The 23,079-nt window shown below is 37.7% G+C and overlaps 1 pseudogene; it reads left to right on the forward strand.

The window, feature by feature from the left end:
* The first annotated feature begins 260 nt into the window (after nucleotides 1-260).
* Nucleotides 261-23,079, forward strand: part of LOC125104452 (nuclear ubiquitous casein and cyclin-dependent kinase substrate 1-like) — a 106,847-nt pseudogene continuing 84,028 nt past the window's right edge.

Raw genomic sequence — 23,079 nt, forward strand, 5'->3', positions numbered from 1 at the left:
TCTGTAGATTAGTTTTCATGGGACATGTTGAGGGATTACATTTCATTTTGAGAAACACTCATTTATAGAGGAGACTAATGGAGTTATCACCAGATGCAAGAGAAGAATGAGGAAAGGGAAAATGTCATTAAGCTATGAAATTGGAGCAAATATAAAGCCTTAGTGGCTACTGTTATTAATGACTCAGCATAACCCATGTATCACAGCTAGTGTATTGACCTACATGTGGGAGTAGACAGACATTCAGCTGAATTGCCATGATGGTGGAAGGTGGAAGGAACATGAGAATGCAACATGTCAGCAAATGTAAGAGGGTAAGCAGTGATCAGAGCAAGAGCCTGAGGAGCACACCAAGTAGTCTTGCAGTTGAGATCATGGTATTCAAACAGAAGGACTCAAATACACATGCTCTAGGAGGAACAGTGATTCTCTCTAAATTTAGTTATTTTTCCAATTAAAACAATTCTAGGAAAGAAAGTATTGAGCCCTCAGAACTCCTTCTACATTCATTCTAAGTCACTCCCAGATAATTTAGGTGAAATTCTATAGATGAGGGTTGCTGAAAAGGGATCCTGAGTTTTTCATCTCAAACAAGACTTGGCTTGGACCCTTAATGATTTAGTGTTTCCATCTTGAAGGATCAGAGCTCCATTTGTTTCCTCCCGACCTTATAGTAGCTCAATGACTGCCTTGGCATTAAATTACTCCCTCTGGCCCAAATGAGTTCATTATCACCCTCCCAAACACCTAGATTACTCATAGGGTTTTAGGGCCATAGAAGATTTATGCTCAAAGACCGAAATAGGTTTAAGGACTGTACACCTTCCTTTCCCAAATGGGAATTACAAAATAACCTTATTCAGAACTGGTCTAGAGCCTTTCTTTATTGAAAACAGGCTTTAGCAAGGCAAAAGAAAACAAAACCCTCTTCATGACATCTGTGCCGGGGGTCTTGAATTTAAACCTAAAGATGAGAGGAAGGAGGGGCAAGGTGAGGAAAGATGTAATTTGTATAATTGTAGTGCTATGGATGGGAACACCAATACTGCCAGATTTAATTATTCCTTTCATCTTGCCTTATTTCACTCTTTAAGATCAATATGCTTGTTCTCTTCTTAAGCAGCAACGATTTCTACAATCTAAACATAAATTTAATCATGTGCTACCATCCCAGTGTTTATAGACTCTGTCAAAGACATCGACCATTATAATTATTTTCTCAATCATTTGCCACAAGAGAAACACTTCAGGCAACACTAAAACTTAACTTAATCACCAGAAACAATATAAGTTCAACAAATGGATCTTATTAGATGTCCATTTTAAAAAAAGGAGTAAAGCTCATTTTCCAATACTTTAATTTTCTGCTAAGTTTCAAATTGTGTTTTCATACAGACCTTGAACTATTGCCATATTTTATATGAAATATAAATGGAACAGTGTCATGAAGATTGTTATTAAAACTGATTCCTAGTGCGGTATCTGCAACTTTGTAAGTCATAAATCATTGGGGGTAGTTTACTTCCACTCTGAAAAGGAACTGTATGTCAATGCTAAAAATTAGTAGTAAGTGTAGATTATCGAAATGGCTAAAAGGAAATAAATTGTTTAGAAGAGAAAGCACTTATCAGAAGAAGTGGCCACTCAGATGACCTCCAAAACTTTCAGATCCATGAGATTACAGATGTGATACAAACGACATAAACATATATAGATTTGTGAAAGAAACCAATGCTGTTTTAACTGACTACATCATCCAGCAATGCCAGACACAGACTTCATGGTATTCTGTCTTACAATGTGAGTTTCAACTAAATAAGAGGAAACTCAGATAAGTATAAAAATAAAAGTGATATTCAATTTTATTAAAAGCTTGTACAGTAACAAGACACCAATATGGGGAATTAGAAGTATGTACATGTATGTGAATGAATATGTGTATGAATGTGCATATGTGCATGCCTATGTGTTTTTGTACATGTTTTTGTGTTTTATTTAGATGTGAGGCTGCATGTATATGAATGTGCATTTTCAAGTATGCTCTTGTTCTTTAAAAAAAATTTTAAGGACAAAAGTGGGATCTGCGACAACATTTTGTTTTAAAAATAGGAATTTAATGGGGGCGTCTGGGTAGTTCAGTCAGTTAGGTTTCCCACTCTTGGTTTTCGGCTCAGGTTGTGATCTCATGGGTCATGAGACTGAGCCCCGAGTGGAGGTCCCAGCTCAGTGGAGAGTCTGGTTGAGATTCTCTCCCTCTGCCCCTCCCCCTGCTCTCTCTTTCTCTCCCTAAGATAAATAAATAAATCTTAAAAAAAAATAAAAATAGGAATTTAACAATATGTAGAAATTCATTACAAAATCAGATAAAATTCTCTCATTTTTTTTCAAAGTAGCAAGAGATTCCTAATTACAATAACTTTAGAAGAGACTCTACAGAGTGCATTTTATTATTTTGTTGATTTTTAAAATTATCTACTTAAAGCTCACAAAATATCTAGAAAAAAATAAAACAAGTCCCTTGTACTCCCACCAGACAGTTAAATCTACCAATTGGCTACACTAACTTAAAAAATATGTTACCTTTTTAGTAGAAGATCCTGTGGACTCTTTTACAAACTCATTTCCTTCCTTGCCTCCCACAACTATTCACTACCCTGAAGACTTATATCCTTTCTATTCATTATTTTATACTTTTACTATTTAATCATGTTAAGCATGTAACACATTATCTGTATACTTTTATACTTTATGGAAATAACATCCTACTGTAAATGTCATTCCATATTTATTTTTCTTTGCTTAAGGTTACATTTTTAAGATTTACACTGATACATATTTATATTGCTAGCTCTAGTGAATTCATTTTAACAGCTATGTAGGATTCACTGTAAAAGTATAAAACATTATTTTTGTTGATCCTCAAATTGATAGACATTTCAGTTATTTCAAATTTGTTGTTCTTCTAATCAATCAGACAGTGATTATTACGTGCAAGAAATATGCTCCGGAACCTGAATAGAGTTGGAGATCGTTGAAATTCTGGGAAGGACATCTTTGACTTTATGAGATCAACACATGCTTTCCATTGTGTTTGTACAACTTAAATTGTGGTATATGAAGTTCATATTATCCCACATCCTTACCAAAACTTATTATCGTGCTTTTTTAATTTTGTCACTATGAAAGATGTGAATTGGTAACTCAACTTTTTGTTTTAATTTGCACTTTGCTTATTGCCAATTAGCCCACTGTGACATGAGTTCCAAATATTTTTCCAGTTTACCATTTGCCTTTTTATGCTTTGGTGACAGTGTCTCTCCAATCTTTTCTTCCCATTAATTTTTGCTATTCTATTTGTAACTTTGCTATCTGTTTTCTTTGCGTTTACCCTTTTATCCATGTTCTCCAGATTCTTAAGGTGAATTCTTAATTCATTTTTTTCCAGGCTTCCTTTATTTTTTCTTTCTTTAAATATGTATTTAAGGCTTTGGTTTCGTTGGTCCTCAAAATTTCCCCCGGAGACAGTGATTCATCTAATGCTGACATTTAAGCAATGGGGGTTTTAGGAACAACAGGCGAAAGTATGTCAGTTTTTTAAAACAAGTTTTTTGGGTTCCTTGTAGTCACATAATATGGTTGGCTACCTAGACTGCCAAGATGGTAGAGGCAGGTTTTGCATACATAGGACAAAGTTAATTGTGTTTATGCTGGTATGCCTGTAACAGTGAATAAATCCTTTTCTCAATTAGGAAGCTTCAGCTCTGCTCCCTTTAGGTTATCTTATAAATAAAGAAGTTAAAATTCTGTTTAATAAGGAGATCATTGAGCCCTAGTCAGTGGAACAACATCTAGAGAGTATGTGATAAGGGAGTTATACTTAGACACTATCAGCTTAATCCAGTACCTTCTAATTATGCTTCTCAGTACATATTGTCCTTGGAGAGCAATCAAGAACCTTTACTAGGATTTTCTGTGTGTGTGTGTGTGTGTGTGAAAGGTCAGAATGGTTTGAAATGTATGTAAGTATGTGTATGTAACACTTGCCTCTCAAACCAAATGACTTAGTGACAGGTAGTTGCAAGCTAGTTCTATGGGGAAGAAACCAGGCCTTTCCACTGACCATACTTTGTTTTTATTCTAACTACAAATAATGTTGAAACCTGATGGGTATCCATAAGACCATTTATCTTATATACTTATGATGTGCTGATTTTTTAGCAAGTTTTAGGCATTTTTTTTTTTTTTTTGGTCTTTTAAAGATATTTAAAGATCCCAAATCTTTACCTAATAGACCATTAGAAATCTTCCCCATATCCCTTGCCAATAGGATTATCATGCATACAGCATCTTTTACAGCACTGTCTTTGCAGATTCATTCATTTCAATTCCATTTAGATTGATTTCTATTATTACAGTTTCATGGGTTTCAAATTATTTTAATCTTTGGCATCTTTATCTATCATTGTGTTCCAGAAAATACAGAAAAAATGCCTTTATTATGACTAGGAAACCATTAACTTTTTAAAAATCTGTAAATATGGATAACACAGAATAAACCCAACCATTCTGTGGATCCCATATGCAACTTCTAAAGAAGAGATTGTGAATCTAGAACTGAAATTCCTACTGAAAAAAGGAAATATTTTGCCTTTTACTATCTTCATATGTATATATATATATATATATATATATATATATATATACACACACACACACACGTATATAGGACCTAGATGTGTACATATATATATACACACATACACACACACACACACACACACATATATATAGGACCTAGATGTGTACATTTCATAAATGATAGTTGGAAATATGTTTTCTAGGGTAAATGACTAGCCAATTTTCATCAAATGTTTTCATGATTATCTTTTCTGCAAAAGCCATTTTTCTTCCTAAAAGGTTATAAATTGCAAATTTTATATATTTATGCTAAAAATGATTGAGTTAATTATTGTGGGCTTGTAATTTTTTAAAAAATTTGGCTTTATGAAAGCTAAAAGCCTCATTTTTAGCATTTGGTAATTCTACAGTGTAATACTCCCTCTAAGGCTGATTTCAGACCATCAGTGTGATGTCAACAAAGAGGGAGCTGGGAAGAGAGTCACAGCAGTGCACCATTATATATATTTCTATCACACAGATTCATTAGATGTAAATAACCTCAAGAACATAGGTAATATTAAATTAATTAGGAAGTGATGAGTTTTAAGTGTATTTTACCTTTGTTTTTAATATAATTTAATTACTTGTAGGTTTATGTAACTGCTTGTTAATTAATGTCTGCCTTAAGCAATCAACTTAGTAATTGGCTCTCATGAGCTAATATGAGTGTCTGCAGCGCATCACCAGTTAGGTCTTTTCTGTATCTCTTTGGTTTTATTACTTGACTTTATAAACAGTTTCTTACTGAAGCATAATTGTTGGGTTTTCAGGGAAATGATTCCTTTATCTGGTAAATAAGTTTCCTATTTCTTTTGGGAAAATATATCTATATCTATATCTATATCTATATCTATATCTATATCTATCTATTTGCTATCATTCCATTAATATACCAATTGACTTCTAGTCAATTTATGATATATTTTCATTAGAGATTATGTATAATTTTACTAGTACTTAAAGAGAAAATTTTTTCTGTGGCTGAATTTGTATCCCTATTAAGTCTTTGCTTGAAGCAAGCAGATTTTAGAATTAGAAAGAAAAATTAAAATTGAGATCCTTGGAGGAGGAGTCAAGATGGCAGAGAAGTAGCAGCTGAGACTACTTTGGGTAGCGGAGATCAGCTAAATAGCTTATCTAAAGATTGCAAACACCTACAAATCCAACGGGAGATTGAAGAGAAGAAGAACAGCAATTCTAGAAACAGAAAATCAACCACTATCTGAAAGGTAGGACTGGCGGAAAAGTGAATCCAAAGCGACGGGAAGATAGACCGCGGGGGGAGGGGCCGGCTCCCGGCGAGCGGCGGAACAACGGAGCACAAAATCAGGACTTTTAAAAGTGTGTTCCGCTGAGGGACATCGCTCCAGAGGCTTAACTGGGGTGAAGCCCAGGCGGGGTCAGCGCGGCCTCAGGTCCCGCAGGGTCGCAGAAGGATCGGGGGTGTCTGAGTGTCGCAGAGCTTACCGGTATTAGAGCGGGGAAGCTGGCTACAGAGACAGAGCCGAGGAGTGACTCTCAGCTCGGGGTTGCCTTGAACTGGTCGCAGGCTCGGTCAGCTCGGAGTGCGGCCGGAGGCCAGGGTGACGGGAGTCATTGGGCCATGTTCTCTGAGGGCGCACTGAGGAGTGGGGCCCCGGGCTCTCGGCTCCTCCAGGCTGGAGACCGGGAAGCCACCATCTTCATTCCCGCCCTCCAGAACTCTACGGAAAGCGCTCAGGGAACAAAAGCTCCCGAAAGCAAACCCGAGCGGATTACTCAGCCCGGCCCCGGGTAAGGACGGTGCAACCCCGCCTGGGGCAAAGACACTTGAGAATCACTACAACAGGCCCCTCCCCCAGAAGATCAACGGGAAACCCAGCCAGGACCAAGTTCACCTACCGAGGAGTGCAGTTTCAATACCAAGGAGAGCGGCGGAATTCCAAGGAGAAGAAAGAAAAGCACGGAACTCATGGCTTTCTCCCCATGATTTTTTAGCCTTGCAGTTAATTTAATTTTTTTTTCTTTTTCAATTTTTTTTTCTTTTTCTCTTCTTCTGCTAAATTTTTTTAACTTTTACCGTTTTCTTTAACATTTTTTAAATAGTTTATCTAATATATATATTTTTTTTTCCTCTTTTTATATTTTTTCCTTATCGGCTTTCTTTTTTTAAATAGTTTCTTTTTTTTTTTTTCTTTTTGAACGCCTTTTTATCCCCTTTCTCCCCCCTCACAATTTGGGATCTCTTCTGATTTGGCTAAAGCATATTTTCCTGGGGTTGTTGCCACCCTTTTAGTATTTTACTTGCTCCTTCATAAACTCTTATCTGGACAAAATGACAAGGCGGAAAAATTCACAACAAAAAAAAGAACAAGAGGCAGTACCAAAGGCTAGGGACCTAATCAATACAGACATTGGTAATATGTCAGATATAGAGTTCAGAATGACGATTCAAAAGGTTCTAGCCGGGCTTGAAAAAGGCATGGAAGATATTAAAGCAACCCTCTCGGGAGATATAAAAGCCCTTTCTGGAGAAATAAAAGAACTAAAATCTAACCAAGTTGAAATAAAAAAAGCTATTAATGAGGTGCAATCAAAAATGGAGGCTCTCACTGCTAGGATAAATGAGGCAGAAGAAAGAATTAGCGATATAGAAGACCAAATGACAGAGAATAAAGAAGCTGAGCAAAAGAGGGACAAACAGCTACTGGACCACTAGGGGAGAATTCAAGAGATAAGTGACACCATAAGACGAAACAACATTAGAATAATTGGGATTCCAGAAGAAGAGGAAACAGAGAGGGGAGCAGAAGGTATGTTGGAGAGAATTATTGGAGAGAATTTCCCCAATATGGCAAAGGGAACAAGCATCAAAATCCAGGAGGTTCAGAGAAGCCCCCTCAAAATCAATAAGAATAGGTCCACACCCCGTCACCTAATAGTAAAATTTACAAGTCTTAGTGACAAAGAAAAGATCCTGAAAGCAGCCTGGGAAAAGAAGTCTGTAACGTACAATGGTAAAAATATTAGATTGGCAGCAGACTTATCCACAGAGACCTGGCAGGCCAGAAAGAGCTGGCATGATATATTCAGAGTACTAAATGAGAAAAACATGCAGCCAAGAATACTATATCCAGCTAGGCTATCATTGAAAATAGAAGGAGAGATTAAAAGCTTCCAGGACAAACAAAAACTGAAAGAATTTGCAAACACCAAACCAGCTCTACAGGAAATATTGAAAGGGGTCCTCTAAGCAAAGAGAGACCCTCAAAGTAGTAGATCAGAAAGAAACAGAGACAATATACAATAACAGTCACCTTACAGGCAATACAACGGCACTAAATTCATATCTCTCAATACTTACCCTGAATGTTAATGGGCTAAATGCCCCAATCAAAAGACACAGGGTATCAGAATGGATAAAAAAACAAAACCCATCTATATGTTGCCTACAAGAAACTCATCTTAAACCCGAAGACACCTCCAGGTTTAAAGTGAGGGGGTGGAAAAGAATTTACCATGCTAATGGACATCAGAAGAAAGCAGGAGTGGCAATCCCTATATCAGATCAATTACATTTTAAGCCAAAGACTATAATAAGAGATGAGGAAGGACACTATATCATACTCAAAGGAACTATACAACAAGAAGATCTAACAATTTTAAATATCTATGCCCCTAACGTGGGAGCAGCCAACTATATAAACCAATTAATAACAAAATCAAAGAAACACATCGACAAGAATACAATAATAGTAGGGGATTTTAACACTCCCCTCACTGAAATGGACAGATCATCCAAGCAAAAGATCAACAAGGAAATCAAGGCCTTAAATGACACACTGGACCAGATGGACATCACAGATATATTCAGAACATTTCATCCCAAAGCAACAGAATACACATTCTTCTCTAGTGCACATGGAACATTCTCCAGAATAGATCACATTCTTGGTCCTAAATCAAGTCTCAACTGGTATCAAAAGATTGGGATCATTCCCTGCATATTTTCAGACCACAATGCTCTAAAGCTAGAACTCAATCACAAGAGGAAATTTGGAAAGAACCCAAATACATGGAGACTAAACAGCATCCTTCTAAAGAATGAATGGGTCAACCAGGAAATTAAAGAAGAATTGAAAAAATTTATGGAAACAAATGATAATGAAAACACAACGGTTCAGAATCTGTGGGACACAACAAAGGCAGTCCTGAGAGGAAAATATATAGCGGTACAAGCCTTTCTCAAGAAACAAGAAAGGTCTCAGGTACACAAACTAACCCTACACCTAAAAGAGCTGGAGAAAGAACAAGAAAGAAAGCCTAAACCCAGCAGGAGAAGAGAAATCATAAAGATCAGAGCAGAAATCAATGAAATAGAAACCAAAAAAACAATAGAACAAATCAACGAAACTAGGAGCTGGTTCTTTGAAAGAATTAATAAGATTCATAAACCCCTGGCCAGACTTATCAAAAAGAAAAGAGAAAGGACCCAAATAAATAAAATCATGAATGAAAGAGGAGAGATCACAACGAACACCAAAGAAATACAGACAATTATAAGAACATACTATGAGCAACTCTACGCCAACAAATTTGACAATCTGGAAGAAATGGATGCATTCCTAGAGACATATAAACTACCACAACTGAACCAGGAAGAAATAGAAAGCCTGAACAGACCCATAACCAGTAAGGAGATTGAAACAGTCATCAAAAATCTCCAAACAAACAAAAGCCCAGGGCCAGATGGCTTCCCGGGGGAATTCTACCAAACATTTAAAGAAGAACTAATTCCTATTCTCCTGAAACTGTTCCAAAAAATAGAAATGGAAGGAAAACTTCCAAACTCATTTGATGAGGCCAGCATCACCTTGATCCCAAAACCAGACAAGGATCCCAACAAAAAAGAGAACTACAGACCAATATCCTTGATGAACACAGATGCAAAAATTCTCGCCAAAATACTAGCCAATAGGATTCAACAGTACATTAAAAGGATTATTCACCACGACCAAGTGGGATTTATTCCAGGGCTGCAAGGTTGGTTCAACATCCGCAAATCAATCAATGTGACACAACACATTAATAAAAGAAAGAACAAGAACCATATGATACTCTCCATAGATGCTGAAAAAGCATTTGACAAAGTACAGCATCCCTTCCTGATCAAAACTCTTCAAAGTGTAGGGATAGACGGCACATACCTCAATATTATCAAAGCCATCTATGAAAAACCCACCGCAAATATCATTCTCAATGGAGAAAAACTGAAAGCTTTTCCGCTAAGGTCAGGAACACGGCAGGGATGTCCGTTATCACCACTGCTATTCAACATAGTACTAGAAGTCCGAGCCTCAGCAATCAGACAACAAAAGGAAATTAAAGGCCCCCAAATCGGCAAAGAAGAAGTCAAACTCTCACTCTTCGCAGATGATATGATACTCTATGTGGGAAACCCAAAAGACTGCACTCCAAAACTGCTAGAACTTGTACAGGAATTCAGTAAAGTGTCAGGATATAAAATCAATGCACAGAAATCAGTTGCATTTCTCTACACCAACAACAAGACAGAAGAAAGAGAAATTAAGGAATCCAATCCATTTACAATTGCACCCAAAACTATAAGATACCTAGGAATAAACCTAACCAAAGAGACTAAGAATCTATACACAGAAAACTATAAAGTACTCATGAAAGAAATTGAGGAAGACACAAAGAAATGGAAAAATGTTCCATGCTCCTGGATTGGAAGAATAAATATTGTGAAGATGTCTATGCTACCTAAAGCAATCTACACATTTAATGCAATTCCTATCAAAGTACCATCCATTTTTTTCAAAGAAATGGAACAAATAATCCTAAAATTTATATGGAACCAGAAAAGACCTCGAATAGCCAAAGGAATATTGAAAAAGAAAGCCAAAGTTGGTGGCATCACAATTCCGGACTTCAAGCTCTATTACAAAGCTGTCATCATCAAGACAGCATGGTACTGGCACAAAAACAGACACATAGATCAATGGAACAGAAAGAGAGCCCAGAAATGGACCCTCAACTCTATGGTCAACTCATCTTCGACAAAGCAGGAAAGAATGTCCAATGGAACAAAGACAGCCTCTTCAATAAATGGTATTGGGAAAATTGGACAGCCACATTCAGAAAAATGAAATTGGATCATTTCCTTACACCACACACGAAAATAGACTCAAAATGGGTGAAGGATCTCAATGTGAGAAAGGAATCCATCAAAATCCTCGAGGAGAACACAGGCAGCAACCTCTCCGACCTCAGCCGCAGCAACATCTTCCTAGGAACATCACCAAAGGCAAGGGAAGCAAGGGCAAAAATGAACTTTTGGGATTTTATCAAGATCAAAAGCTTTTGCACAGCAAAGGAAACAGTTAAAAAAACCAAAAGACAACTGACAGAATGGGAGAAGATATTTGCAAATGACATACAGATAAAGGGCTAGCGTCCAAAATCTATAAAGAACTTAGCAAACTCAACACCCAAAGAACAAATAATCCAATCAAGAAATGGGCAGAGGACATGAACAGACATTTCTGCAAAGAAGACATCCAGATGGCCAACAGACACATGAAAAAGTGCTCCATATCACTCGGCATCAGGGAAATACAAATCAAAACCACCATGAGATATCACCTCACACCAGTCAGAATGGCTAAAATGAACAAGTCAGGAAATGACAGATGCTGGCGAGGATGCGGAGAAAGGGGAACCCTCCTACACTGTTGGTGGGAATGCAAGCTGGTGCAACCACTCTGGAAAACAGCATGGAGGTTCCTCAAAATGTTGAAAATAGAACTACCCTATGACCCTGCAATTGCACTGCTGGGTATTTACCCTAAAGATACAAGCATAGTGATCCGAAGGGGCACATGCACCCGAATGTTTATAGCAGCAATGTCTACAATAGCCAAACTATGGAAAGAACCTAGATGTCCATCTACAGACGAATGGATAAAGAAGATGTGGTATATATACACAATGGAATACTATGCAGCCATCAAAAGAAATGAAATCTTGCCATTTGCGACGACGTGGATGGAACTAGAGGGTATCATGCTTAGCGAAATAAGTCAATCGGAGAAAGACAACTATCATATGATCTCCCTGATATGAGGGAGAGGAGATGCAACATGGGGGGTCGAGGGGGTAGGAGAAGAGTAAATGAAACAAGATGGGATTGGGAGGGAGACAAACCATAAGTGACTCTTAATCTTACAAAACAAACTGAGGGTTGATGGGGGGAGGGGGTTGAGAGAGGGGGTAGGGTTATGGATATTGGGGAGGGTATGTGCTATGGTGAGTGTTGTGAAGTGTGTAAACCTGGCGATTCGCAGACCTGTACCCCTGGGGATAAAAATATATGTTTATAAAGCTGTAAAAAAAAAAAAAAAAACCCAAAAACAAAAAGAAAGGATGAATACCCAAGTTTTGTAGCAACATGGACGGGACTGGAAGAGATGATGCTGAGTGAAATAAGTCAAGCAGAGAGAGTCAATTATCATATGGTTTCACTTATTTGTGGAGCATAACAAATAGCATGGAGGACAAGGGGAGATGGAGAGGAGAAGGGAGTTGAGGGCAATTGGAAGGGGAGGTGAACCATGAGAGACTATGGACTCTGAAAAACGATCTCAGAATTTTGAAGGGGTGTGGGGTGGGAGGTTGGGGGCACCAGGTGGTGGGTATTGTAGAGGGCACGGATTGCATGGAGCACTGGGTGTGGTGCAAAAATAATGAATACTGTTATGCTGAAAAAATAAAAAAAAATTAAAAAAAATTGAGATCCTTTGTTGATCAAATTTACTTCATTTTTGTAAAATTATTAAAATAGTTTAACTATTCCATTTTGGATTTTGAAAGGAAAATGATTTAGAGTAAAAAATAAAGGCTTAGAAATCAAACTGTCCTGAATTCAAATCCTGACTCTACTATTCACTAGCTATGTGCACTCGAACAATTTAGTTCATTCTCCATCTAAGTTCCTTTTCCTTCAAATGGCAATAATAGCATGTACTTTTCAGATTATGTAGATAGGATTGATAAACATATGCCTTTGAAACATTTGATATCTGAACAAATGTTGAGAGAGCTTATCAGACTTTCTCTCTCTGAAATTCTGCACTTAATGTTGTATTTACCTTAAAAATGAAAAAGGTATTATAAGCACACAATTTTAAAAGGAAGTTATTTTTTCTTTTAAAAAATAAACAAATTATTTATTAACAAGTTATTTATAACTTGTTACTTGTTATTTATAACATGTTATTTATAAACGAGTTACTTTTTAAAACAAAAGTAATCTGTCTCCTCCCCAAATCCCCAGTCCTACTCTCCAAAGGTACATCTTTCTACTAAATTCTTCCAATCTCATATTTTCTTTACCAGGAAATAATCAATGTGCACTCATACACATCTATGTATATATGATTATTTGGTATCTTCATTTTTTATATAACAGTATCTCCTAGCAATTGTCCCATTAAAATACACACAGAGCTGCCACATTGTTTTGCCTGGTTGCATAGGACTCTAGGGATGTGCCAACATGTATTTGACTAATCCTTTGTTGATAAAAATTTAGGCTTACAGTGGTTTAAAAGAAAACAACAACAACAACAACAACACATTATTATAGAGAAGAGTCCAAGATGGCAGAGACCTTAGTTTTGTCTGTTCCCAGTAATTCAGCAAGACTGCTATCTATTCATTCAGAACACCCACGCACTCAACCAGAGACCTAATAAAATAATTGCTACAATTCTACAAATAGAAAGTGACCACTTTCTACAAGGTAGGAAGTGTGGAGAAGTGAATCCCAGGAGATAGACCAAAGATAAACCGTCAGGGGTGGGGAGGGGGCCTCTGTAAACTGGCTACCAGAAAGTGATATAGCAGCACAGCACAAAATTGGAACTTTTAGAAGTCACTCCCATGAGGGATGTCTCTGCCTGAAAGAGGCACTCAGGTGGTGAACTGGGTGGAAACCTAGGTGGGACAGCGTGGCCTCAGGATCCCTGGGGTCACAGAAAGAATGGGGGTGTTTGAGTGCAGCAGAGTTCTCAGGCATCAGAGAGGAGGCTGCTGTAATCAGCAAGCCCAGGAGTAGGCTCTCATATTGGTGTTGACATAAACCATGAACCCTGGCATGGTCAGGCAATGGCTCTCTGAGCAGGGGCCAAGCAAGCAGCAGAACAGTGGGAAGACTCCCCTACCTCCCTCAAGAGGAGTGGTACAGGTGCATGTTGCAGGAGTCTGCAGGGTTTAGAGACTCTAAGCAGAGTCATGTGCCAAGGTAGAGATGCTGGGTTATGGGCTGGGTGAATGGAAAATAGGGAGACAGGAGTGATTGACTGCTTTTTCCTGAGGGAGCACTGATGAGTGGTGCCCCGAGCTTTCAGCTATAGGGCTGGATGTGGGAGGCTGCCATTTTCATGCTCATCCTATAAAGCACCATGTAAAGCCTACAGGGAACAAAAGCCACAGAGGGCAATCTGGAGCTGCTTACTTAACCTGGCCCCCTGACAAGGGCAGTGCATTTCCACTCTTGGCAAAGACATCTGAGAATTAGTACAACAGCTCCCTCCCCCAGAAGATCAGCAAGACCATCCGGCTAGGACTAAGTTTATCGATCACACAGAACTTCAAAACTCCAGCCCTAGGGGAAGATAGTATATAGAATTTATGGGGGTTTTTCCTCATGATTCTTTAGTCATTCAATAATTTTTTTTCTCTTTCCTTTTAAACCAATTTGTTATTTTCTCAACTCATTTTTAAGTCTTTTTTCATTTTCATTTTTACAGTTACATTTGATTCCTTCATTATATTTAATTTTATTTTTGTATATATGTAAGTGTTTCTTTCCTTACAATTTAGGGATGCAGTCTCTTATAAAAAACAGACCAAAATACATACAGAATCTAGTGTATTGCTCTGTTCTTTTCACCTGTTTCTCTCTTTAAGTATTTTTTTTTTAATTTTCATCTTTGCAGTTACATTGTATCCTTTCAATATATTTAATTTTATATATATATAAGTTTTCCTTTCTTTAAAATTTTGGGAAGTAGTCTTCTACCAAACAGATCAAAATATACCCTGGATATAGTGTATTGCTCTATTCTGTTCACCTATCTGTGAACTAACTAACTTTGTTTCTTTGTTTCTTTCTTTCTTTCTGTTTTTGTCTTTTAAATTTTATTTTCACAGTTAGTCTAACCTTTCATTGTATTTAATTTTTTTTGTGTATATATATATATATATATATATACACAATAAGACTAAATTCATATCCTTTAATAATTACTCTGAATGCAAATGGGCTAAATGCCCCAATCAAGAGACACAGAGTATCAGATTGGATAAAAAAGCAAGACCCATTGATATGTTGTCTGTAAAAGACTCATTATAGACCCAAAGACACTTCCAGATAGAAAATAAGAGGGGTGGAAAATCATTTATCATGCTAATGGACATCAAAAGAAAGCTGGGGTAGCAATCTTTATATCAGACAAATTAATTTTTAAACCAAAAAATGTAATAAGAGATGAAGAGGGACACTATATCATATTTAAAGTGTCTATCCAACAAGAATATCTAACAATTGTAAATATTTATGCCCCTCAGGTGGGAGCAGCCAATTATATAAACCAATTAATAACAAAATTAAAGAAACGCATTGATAATAATACAATCAGGGTATTTCAACACCCCACTCATTGCAATGGACAGATCATCTAAGCAGAAGACTCACAAGGAAACAAGGGCTTTGAATGACACACTGGACTAGATGGACTACACAGATATATTCAGAGCATTCCATCCTAAAGCAACAGAATACACATTCTTCTTAAGTGCACATGGAACATTCTCCAGAATAGATCACATAACTGGGTCACAAATCAGGTCTCAACTGGTACCAAAAGATTGGGATCATTCCCTGCATATTTTCAAGCCACAGTGCTTTGAAACTTGAACTCATTCACAAGAAAAATTTGGAAAGAATTCAACTACATGGAGGTTAAAGAGCATCCTACTGAAGAATGAATGAGTCAACCAGGAAATTAAAGAATTAAAAAAATTCATGGAAAGAAATGAAAATGAAAACAATTGTTCAAAACCTTTGGGATATAGCAAAAAAGAGGGAAGCATATAACAATACAAGCCTTTCTCAAGAAACAAGAATGGTCTCAAATTATACAACCTCACACCAAAAGGACTTGGAGAAAGAACAGCAAATAAAGCCTACACTCAGCAGGGGAAGAGAATAAAGGTTAGAACAAAAATCAATGAAATAGAAACTAAAAGAACAGTAGAATAGTAGAACAGATCAATGAAACTAGGAGCTGTTTCTTTGAAAGAATTAGTAAGATTGATAAAACTCTGGCCAGACTTATCAAAAAGAAAAGTGAAAGGACCCAAGTAAATAAAATCATGAATAAAAGAGAAAAGATCACAACCAACATGAAAGAAATACAAACACTTATAAAAATATATTATGAGCAAATATATGCCAACAACTTAGACAATATGGAAGAAATGGATGACTCTGGGAGACATATAAAGTACCAAAACTGAAACAGGAAGAAATAGAAGACCTGAACAGACCCATAACCGATAATGAAATTGAAGCAGTAATCAAAAATCTCCCAACAAACAAGAGTCATGGGCCAGATGGTTTCCTAGGGGAATTCTACCAAACATTTAAAGAAGAATACCTGTTCTTCTGAAGCTGTTTCCAGAAAATAGAAATGGAAGGAAAACTTCCAAATTCTTTTTATGAGACCAGCATTGACCCCCAAACCAGACGAAGACCCCATCAAATTACAGACCTATTTCCCCGATGAACATGGATGCCAAAATTCTCACCAAGATACTAGCCTGTAGGATCCAACAGTACATTAAAAGAATTATTCACCCTGACCAAGTGAGATTTATTCCTGGTTGCAAGGTGGTTTAACATCCTCAAATCAATCAATGTGATACACTACATAAATAAAAGAAAGGACAAGAATCATACAATCCTCTCAATAGATGCAGAAAATGCATTTGACAAAGTATAGCATCCTTTCTTGATTAAAACTCTCTAAAGTGTAAGGACAGAGGAGACATACCTCAATATCATAAAAGCCATCTATGAAAAGCCCACAGTGAATATCATTCTCAATGGGGAAAAACTGAGAGCTTTCCCCTCTAAGGTCAGGAACACGACAGAGATGCCCACTCTGACCACTTTTGTTCATCTTGGTACTGGAAGTCCTACTGTCAGTAATCAGACAACAAAAAGAAATAAAAGGCTTCCAAATTGGCAAAGAAGTCAAACTCTCACTTTTCTCAGATGACATGTTACTCTATGTGGAAAACCCAAAGGATTCCACCCCAAAATTGACAGAATTCATATAGGAATACAGCAAAGTGGCAGGATATAAAATCAATGCACAAAAATCAGTTGCATTTCTATACATTAATAATAAGACAAAAGAAAGAGATATTAAGGAGCTGATCCCATTTACAACTGCACCCAAACCCATAAGATATCTAGGAATAAACCTAATCAAAGAGGCAGAGGATCTGTACTCAGAAAACTATAGAACAGTCATGAAAGAAATTGAGGAAGAGACAAAAAAATGGAAAAATATTCCATGTTCATGTATTGGAAGAATAAATATTGTTTAAATGTCTATGCTACTAGAGCAATCTATACATTCAATGCAATCCCTATCAAAATACCATCAACTGTCTTCACAGAGCTGGAATAAATAATCCTAAAATCTGTATGAAACCAGAAAAGACCCCAAAATAGCCAAAAGTAGGTGGAAAAAGAAAACTAAAGCTGGTGGCATCACAATTCTGGACTTCAAGATACATTACAAAGCTGTAATCATCAACACCATATTGTAATGGCACAAAAACAGACACAGAGATCAATGGAACAGAATAGAGAGTCCAGAAATGGCCCCTCAACTCTATGTTCAACTAATCTTTGACAAAGCAGGAAAGAATATCCAATGGAAAAAAGACAGTCTCTTCAACAAATGATGTTAGGAAAATTGGACAGTCACATGCAGAAGAAGGAAACTGGATCATTTTCTTACACCATACAGAAAAAGAGACTCAAAGTAGATGAAGGACCTAAATGTGAGACAGGAATCCATTAAAATCCTAGAGGAGAAGACAGGCAGCGACCTCTGTGACTTCAGCCACAGCAACTTCTTGCTAGACACATCTCCAAAGGCAAGGAAAACAAAGGCAAAAGTGAACTATTAGGATGTCATCAAGATAAAAAGGTCTTGCACAGCAAAGGAAAAATTTGACAAAACTAAAAGACAACTGACAGAATGAGAGAAGGTATTTGCAAATGTCTTAATAGATAAAGCACTAGTATTCATGATATAAAGAATTTATCAAACTCAACACCCAAAGAACAAACACTACAAACAAGAAATGGGCAGAAGACATGAACAGACATTTCTCCAAAGAAGACATCCAAATGGCTAACAGATGTATGAAAAAATGCTCAACATCACTTGGCATCATGGAAACACAAATCAAACCATAATAGATACCACCCCACATCAGTAAGAATGGCTAAAATTAACAAGTCAGGAGAGGGCATGTTGGCGAGGATACAGAGAAAGGGGAATCCTCCTACACTGTTGGTGGGAATGCAAGCTGGTGAAGCCACTCTGGAAAACAGTACAGAGTTTCCTCAATAGGCTGAAAATAGAGCTACCCTATGAACCAGCAATCACACTACTGGGTATTTACCCCACAGATACAAATGCAGTGAAGGGGCACGTGCACCCCAATGTTTATAGCAGCAATGTCCACAATAGGCCAACTATGGAAAGAGCCCAGATGTCCCTTGACAGATGAATGGGTAAAGAGGATGTGATATACATATATACAACAGAATATTGCTCAGCCATCAAAAAACCTGAAATCTTGCCATTTGCAATGCTGTGGATGGAACTAGCAGGTATTATGCTAAGCGAAATAAGTCAATCAGAGAAAGAATTATCATATGATCTCTCTGATAGGTGGAATTTAAGAAACAAAACAGGATCATGGGACAAGGGAGGGAAAAATAAAACAAGATGAAATCAGAGAGGTATACAAACCATAAAAGACTCTTAACCACAGGAAATAAACTGAGGGTTGTTGGAGAGGAGAGGGGTAGGGGCTGGGATAACTGGGTGATGGACATTAAAAAGGACATGTAATGTAATGAGCACTGGGTATTATACAAGACTGATGAGTCACTGAACTCTATCTCTGAATCTAGTAATACACTAGTAATATGTTAATTAATGGAATTTAATGATAAATTAATGATAAATTTACATGGTAAAAATATTTCATAATAAAAACTAAAAATAAAAAAAAAACTTTAGTGAATACCTTTGTACATACATCATAGTATAGTCATACTAATGTAACAACTTCATAGAAGGGAAATTATTGAGGCATTAATTTCTTCATTTATACTTTTGTACAGTTACTGTGAGAATTTAATGGGGGTAATTCAGATAAAGTGCTTAATATAGGGGCCAGCATACAGTATGTACTCTGTAAACATTATGCATTATTAGTAGGGTACTTAGAGGTCTCAGTTTCTTAAGGCAGAGCAGGATCCAGCAGCCTCAGGGCAGCTCTCAAACAAAGAGAGGCAGGTTCTGGTTGTCAGGAACCTGAGCCCTCTAGCCATAGGTATACATGAGAATAGTAAAAGGGATCAGAGGGGTTATGAGCAGAGCACGTAGGACACCTGCTCCAAAAGCATTCACTACATTATTTCATTTTCCTTAAAGAGCAATATGGATGTCGCTGAAAATGGTCTTACTGAACCCAATAATTAGATTTTTGGCTTAAAGTGTAGATCATTTAGTCAAATGATCATTTTTGTTTTGCAAGATATAAAACCACCACTATCACTTAATTTTTCACTTTCTGGTTGAACACTTTGGGAAGTTTTAGACATTTTTGTGTAAGCATTTAAGGCAAAAGAAAGTGAGGCCTTATTAAGTTTATTCAGTAATATTTATTACTGAAATCAGAACATTAACCTACCTCCTATGACAAGAAAGCCAACAGACTGGAAACTGGCTTACGAGCTCCAAAATCAGGCATCTACGCCTTTGGCATCGGAGCTGATATACTGACTCTGCTGTGTGGTTCATGCCAAAGCAGAGGCCTCACAAATCCCACTTTTTAATTGGATTTTTTCCCTTTCTCTAACAAACAACTCTCTATCTCTATATTAGGAAATACGCTTTCTCCCTGTTGAGTGCTTAAAGATTCAGCATTCAAGAAAGGAGGCAGATTCATTCTGGCTTTTTATTTTCACATATTGCATTGCTTTCTTAGTATTTACTGGGTATTCAAACTCTGAAAGGTTCTGAAAACTAAGATACCTTGGTTTTTGTCCCTGGAACGAATCACAAGAGTGAAAGACACCATTTGAACTAATTAAATATTTATTTATATTTAAAGGAAAGACAACTGCATGAACCATCCCCCTCCTTTTTTTGTTTTGTTTTTTTTTTTTCAGGGAAAAAAAAAATCAGGGTATTTAAGTTCCTTATCCACCATAATATCCACAGGGAAGCTCTGCAGTTACTCTGTGAGCTGAGCTTGGAGCTACGCATCTTGCTGGTTGATCTGCCAATGATCTACATAAATTATGTCTTCTGCTACCTACTTTCAGGGAGCTTATCTGAATCTTAGATCCTATTTATGTTGTGGCTGAGAGACTACCTTCTGCTCCTAGGCTGTTTAAAAGTTGTGAATAGTTACTGTTTCTAAGGACCTGAGTGTTTGTCAGTTAACAACAATGAAAATGGGCAGAAAGACTATTACCAGAAGGCATGAGGAGTTTGAGAAGAAGAGGGGGTTCCTGAACTGCACAGGATAAGTCCATTCTTATCCTTCTCCCCATTCTCCTAAATCCCCCTTTCACATCCCGCCCCCATTTCCACAACCATGACCCAGTAGAATGAGCTTGAATGTTTGGGCCTGTCCCCAAATTCATATCTTGAAACCCTCCCCAACAATGTGATGGTATTAGAAGGGCCTTTGGGAGGTGATTAGGATTAGACAAAGTCATGAGGGTGGTGCCTTCACAACTGGGATTGGTGCTTTCATAAGAGTCGCTCCATGTTGTGAGGTTGTAAGAAAAAGTGGGCAGTTGGCAACCAGAATAAGGGTCCTCACTAGAACTTGACTAGGCTGCAAAGCTGAACTATTTCAAGTCTTCTGCCTGCAAGAAATAAACTTTTGCTATTTATAAACTACTCAAGCTATGGTATTCTGTTATTGCTGCCCAAACAGACTAAGATACCAAAAGAATTTCTTTCTTCAGAGCTGATGTTATTTACATGAAAAAGTAAATAATTCAGAGCCCAAGGATCTTAACCCTTCAAAGAAACATTTGCATTCTCAAAGAAGTGTTTGCTAATGCTTTTCCAGCTGGTATATTATGCTAGCATATTTTAGGCTCAGCTCTGCTATTTCCTGTCTACTTCACAGAACACTGCTGCTTGCTTTTCTCTGAAAATTTATTTAGAAGATAAAAATAAGAGATACCTCATAGGGCATCACCACACTTTGGCCTTGACTCTTTTGTCCCAGTAGTTTTGTGAGGATGAGGGAGCAGGGAATAGGGTTCTCATTGAGCCTTCTTTCTTTGCCTCTTTGCTATAGGTTTTTGTCTTTGGATTCCTCAACAAATTTCAAGAGTGAGTGGCCTTTCCTCCGTCTCTGACCCCATCTGCTTGCTTATTCCTCAGCCTTGCTGTCTGGCCTGTGTTCCCACCACTCCACTCTCCAGCACAGCCAAAAGACCAATTGCACTGACTTGTTTAGTCAGCTCGTATCTTTCAATCCACTAGGTGTTGACCTCTGTCCCTGCTTTCCACTGAAATTGTTCTTTCCAGAGATACCCATCATTCCCTTCTATGATATCCAATAATGCTTTCTCAGTTGACCTCTTGGAGGTGTTTGGTTTGGTTTTCAATATACTTAGTTGACCTCTCCTCGTAGTTGATAAACTCTTCCGCTATTTTCTAAACCACGGATCTTTTTTGGTTTTTCTTCCTACTTCTTTGGCAAATGTTTCCCAGCCTTCATTGTTGTTTCTTCTCCCACCTACACCTTAGATATTGATATTATTCAGGGACCTATTTTAGACCCTTTGGTGTTTTTCACTTAGCGAATGGTAATACCAACCGCCTCACGGCCAAGAAAAAACTAGGTATTTTTTTTTAAAGATTTTATTTATTTATTTGACAGAGAGAGATCACAAGTAGACAGAGAGGCAGGCAGAGAAAGAGAGAGAGAGAGAGAGAGAGAGGGAAGCAGGCTCCTTGCTGAGCAGAGAGCCCGATGTGGGACTCGATCCCAGGACCCTGAGACCATGACCTGAGCCGAAGGCAGCAGCTTAACCCACTGAGCCACCCAGGCACCCCAAAACTAGGTATTTTGGTTGACTCTTCTTTCCCACTCCTCTAGCCCATCAAAGCGTTCAACAAATCTTCTACCTCCACCTTTTGAGTCCATTTACATTTCTCAGTCCACATGGATACTATTTAGGGTCAGGTCTCCTGAATCTCACTGCCCTATTTTCCTCCTTTCTTCTCTATTCCCACATGACTGCCACAGTGATTTTTATAAAATTAAAATCTGATAATTCCCCAACTTAAAACCCATCACTGCTTCCTATGACTCTCTGGATAGTCTAGACTCCTTAAAGAGACCCTCATGCTCAAAATACTTGACCTTATTTTTACAGCCTCCTCTCTTGCTGTTCTTCATCTTGTGTTTTCTGCTTTGATGGACCTTGTTCTCAGTCTAAGTTGGACTTTCCTGTTGCATGGAAATGCTCATCCTGATTCCCTGCCCCCCAGTCTTCTGCTATTTAGAGGTCACTTTCTGCTAGGATCTTACCCTGATCCCTGAAGTCTAACTACCTTCCCCATAAGAGTTCTCATTTTGCAGGGGACTTGTGCATTTGCCTATCTGTATTCCTCACTGGACTATAGCCTCTGATATCAGAAACCATTGACCTTGTTTATCTCTGTAACCCCAATGCCTCCTATGGTGCCTGGCACTTATTAGGTTCTCCATAGCAATCTGCTAAATTGATAAATGCCAATTCTGTCTTAAACCTGGCCTATATCCTATACTTTAGCTGCTTGCTGAAAATTTCTAACTCAGTTTCTAGCTAGTACCCTCACTTCAATACACCCCAAATTGAACTCCACTTCCTTCAAAACTCCAGCCTTTTTTTTTTTCTTTCCATGGCAACACTATTATTCCAGTTCCTTGGGCTACAAACCCTGGCATCATCTCTGACTCCTCTCTTTCCCTTGCCAGCCACATCAGTGAGTTGTCAAG

This window comes from Lutra lutra, chromosome 7, assembly GCF_902655055.1.
Source record: "Lutra lutra chromosome 7, mLutLut1.2, whole genome shotgun sequence".
NCBI lineage: Eukaryota > Metazoa > Chordata > Mammalia > Carnivora > Mustelidae > Lutra > Lutra lutra.